Source organism: Quercus suber, unplaced genomic scaffold (assembly GCF_002906115.3).
Source record: "Quercus suber isolate HL8 unplaced genomic scaffold, Cork oak 2.0 scaffold_1264, whole genome shotgun sequence".
Lineage (NCBI taxonomy): Eukaryota > Viridiplantae > Streptophyta > Magnoliopsida > Fagales > Fagaceae > Quercus > Quercus suber.
Genome location: NW_027070656.1, coordinates 14138 through 18428, shown reverse-complemented (window position 1 = coordinate 18428; position 4291 = coordinate 14138).

Sequence of the window (4291 nt, the reverse complement as noted above, 5' to 3'; positions counted from 1 at the left end):
CTAGCATTTTTTTCAAACCAAAAACGGGTTGGGACAGGCCGAGAAAAGAAAAAAAAATTCTCGTTTCAAACCGTTTCTACCCGACCCATACTAGAGAATTTCGAAATAAATAGCAAAAAAAATCAAAAAAATTGAAAAACAACATTCTGACATTATTTCCACCAAACAGGCCGGGACAGACCGAGAAAGAGAAAAAAGAAATTCTCGTTTCGACCATTCTTACCCAACCGAAATTAGATAATTCGAAAAAAAAAATAGCAAAAAAATTCAAAAAATTAAAAAAAAATTATTCTAGCTTATTTAAGCCAAAACGGGGCGAGAAATGCCAAGAAAGAGAAAAAAAAAATAAATTCTCATTCCGGACCGCTTCTACCCGTCCCAAACTAGAGAATCCAAAAAAATGGCCAAAAAATTCAAAAAAACTAAAAAACATCATTCTGGCATTTTTTTTCCAAGCGAAAACGGGTGGGACATGCCGAGAAAGTGAGAAAAAAAAAATTCTCGTTTTGACCGTTCTTACCCGACCCAAATTAGAGAATTCCGAGCAAATAGCAAAAAAATTCAAAAAATTAAAAAAACGTCATTCTCGCTTTATTTGAAGCCAAAATGGGTCTGGAAAGCCAAGATAGAGAAAAAAATGAAATTCTCGTACTGGATCGTTTCTACACTATGCAAACTAGAGAATTTCGAAAAAAAAAATAGCAAAAAAATTAAAAAACCTCATTCTGGCATTGTTTCAAGCCTGATCCAAACTACAGAATTCAGAATAAAAAAATAGCAAAAAAATTAAAAAAATTAAAAAAATATCATTCTGGCAATAATTCAATCAAAACGGGTCGGGATAGGCCGTCAAAGCGACAAAAAGAAATTCTCATTCCAGACTGTTTCTATCCGACCCAAAGTAGAGAATTTCAAAAAAAAAATATATAAAAAGAATTGAAAAAAAAAGTAAAAAAACATCATTCTTTGACATTATTTCAAGCCGAAATGGGTCAAGATAGGCCGAGAAAGTGAAAAAAAAAATCTCGTTCCGGACCTTCTACTCGACCCAAACTAGGAATTCCGTAAACAATAGCAAAAAAATTCAAAAAATGAAAAAACATTATTCTAGTATTATTTCAAACCAAAACGGGTCGAGACAGGTCGAGAAAGAAATGAAAAAAAAGAAATTCCGTTTCAGGACCGTTTCTACCCGACCCATACTAGAGAATTCCAAAATAAATAGTAAAAAAAATAAAAAATTAGAAAAACAACATTCTAACATTATTTCCAGCCAAAACGGGTCAGGACAGGCCGAGAAAGAGAGAAAAAGAAATTCTCGTTACAAACCGTTCTTACCCGACCCAAGTTAGATAATTTCGAAAAAAAATAGAAAAAAATTCAAAAAAAAAAAAAATCATTCTGGCATTATTTCAAGCCAAAACGGGGCGAGACAGACTAAGAAAGAGAAAAACAAATTCTCGTTCTGGATTGTTTCTTCCCGACCCAAACTAGAGAATTCTGAAAAAAAAATGGCCGAAAAATTCAAAATACTAAAAAACGTCATTCCGACATTTTTTTTTTTAAGCCAAAACGGGTCAGGACAGGTCGAGAAAGAGAGAAAAAGAAATTCTCGTCACGGACCATTCTTAACCGACCCAAATTAGATAATTCTGAAAAAAAAAATAGCAAAAAAATTCGAAAAATTAAAAAACATCATTCTGGCATTATTTCAAGCAAAAAGGGGTCGGGCCAAGCCGAGAAAGAGAGAAAAAGAAATTCTGGTTCCGGACCGTTTCTACCCGACCCAAACTAGAGAATTCCAAAAAAAATAGCAAAAAAATTCAAAAAAAATGAAAAAACAATATTCTATCATTATTTCAAACCAAAACGGGTTGGGACTGGCTGGGGAAAAAACAAAAAAAAAAAAAAAATCTCATTTCAGACCATTTCTACTCGACCCATACTAGAGAATTTCGAAATAAATAGCAAAAAAAATCAAAAAAAAAAAATTGAAAAACAACATTCTAACATTATTTCCAACCAAAACGGGCCGGGACAAGCCGAGAAAGAGAGAAAAGGAAATTCTCGTTACAGACCATTCTTACTCTACCCAAATAAGATAATTCCGGAAAAAATAGCACAAAAAAAATTAAAAAAACGTCATTCTGGTATTATTTCAAGCGAAAACAGCTCGGGCCAGGTCGAGAAAGAGAGAAAAAGAAATTCTGGTTCCGGACCCTTTCTACCCGACCCAAAGTAGAGAATTCCAAAAAAATAGTAAAAAAATGAAAAAACAATATTCTGGCATTATTTCAAACCAAACGGGTTTAGGACAAGCCGAGAAAAAAAAAATCTCGTTTCAGACCGTTTCTACCTGACCCATACTAGATGTGGGACCAGAAAAACAGGTGGCCTTGGCCCACTCCAAGCCAGGCCCAAGGGCCCACGCCGAGGACGCATAAGGTTTCCGTGGATGAGAGCGCGAGGATCAATCTCCAAGGAACTTATCCGAGGCTGGCCCCGTCCTCGGGCGTCTGAGACCTCGGAAGAACACGAGGACCACCCCCACCAAAGGAGACTCCTTGAATGTTCGAGGAGAAGAAGGCTCAGTGCCACGCGTCGACGACGAGGGCACGGCGAGGGAGCAAGCCTTAGGCGAGCTGTCACCTCTGCATTGAATGCGCTCACCTAACCCCCCTGGCCGTATTAATGGGGATGTAACCCCTTGATAGGGCAACATTGATCATGGTGAGCCACTGGAGTACGGATAAGGCCTCTGATGGGACGGACTGTCAGAGGTAAGGCTAATGGATGATCAACAGAAGGAAGAAGGGGATAGGAGGGACAAAACTATATAAGAAAGGCGAGTAAAGAGTTTAAGGGGGAGAGGGATCTCCTCGAACGAGTGCCGAGGAGCTACCCTTAGTTGTAAACTGGGCTCACTCACCTTCAATGGAAGAAAGGAGGCTTGTATTCCGTTGCTAGTCTCTTAGGGCCTAAACTTTCGATCCACTCTCTAAAAATGTATTGTTGGGGAATCTTTCTAAACCGAGTCCCTACAATTGGCGACGTTTGTGGGAAGGATTAATGCACTGGCAGGCGCAACGGGCGGCCGTTCCTAAGTAGTTATTTTGCGGAAGGCCGATGGCGACGCATAAAAAAAATAAAAATAAAAAAAATAAAAAATAAAAAAAAAATAAAAAAAAAATAAAAAAACATTGCAGAAAAGTAGAAGATTCAAAGTAGAAGATCCAACAAAAAAGAAAAGAAACTTTATATTATTTTATTAAACAGAAAAGTACAAGATACAAACAGAGGCTCAAGCAGGCGTGTTTTAAAACTAATTTTACAAGCTAATTCTACAAACAGAGGCCCAGGTAGAGCCGTTCTAAAACTAGCTAGAGGGAGCGGGGCTGAGGCTAGTATGCTCCAAGGCTACCAACAACTCCTTGTCCGATGCGGCAACGCTGGAACAAAGAGAGGAGCCGACGCAGGTGCTCCGAGAAGCCCTCCCCTATGACGTTCCCTTGATTCTCTCAAATACTCACGAGCGTTGGCCATTGGAGACAGCAACACTCGGGCACCAGCCTTGACATGATTTCGCGCGTCTCACCGGCAAGGGTGCACCCCGGGGAGGAGCGTTAAGTACTTCAGGGACTTCCCTCCTGGCCACCACGCATGGCACTATAGGGGTTACGCCAAGGCTCTGCCGCGCCAAAAGTCTGGTGGGGGCTGCGGTCACAACGACTCTTGGCCGGGACGATAGGGCCTTTGGCCTGTGTGTCCTCACACCAACCCAAGGCCGCCCCATATCTCCCAACTCTGGTCACAATCCTGGCAAGGTTATTGAAGGGGCTCGAGGAGCTGAAGGGACGTGTTTCTAGTTGCGTTGGGAAGTTCATGGAGTGTGGAGAAACCTTTCCCCCGGAAAGCCTTATATAGAGGATGAAAACTGGTGGGAATTAATCCACACAGAATTCGAAAAGAGAATTATCAGCAGTACTAATCACGAAGATACCAAATCCCAAGGGGACCGTAGACCGCTGAATTTGTATCAATTCACGAGAATATTGATGAAGGCATGTCTCCGCACCGAAACGTCAAGCGCGGAGCGCGAACGGCCAAGGGACGCCTCGTAAATGAAAAAGATGGGGACTTGAATTGAAGGCGAGGTCAACGCCACGTATAAGATCATAGTCCGACCCGAGGAGGAACCGTCTCCAATAAAGCGGTCCAAGGACAAACCCCTTCATATAGAAAAATGGAAGCGTTAGACAGAACCAAGGCATTGCATGGTCCTCGGACTCAA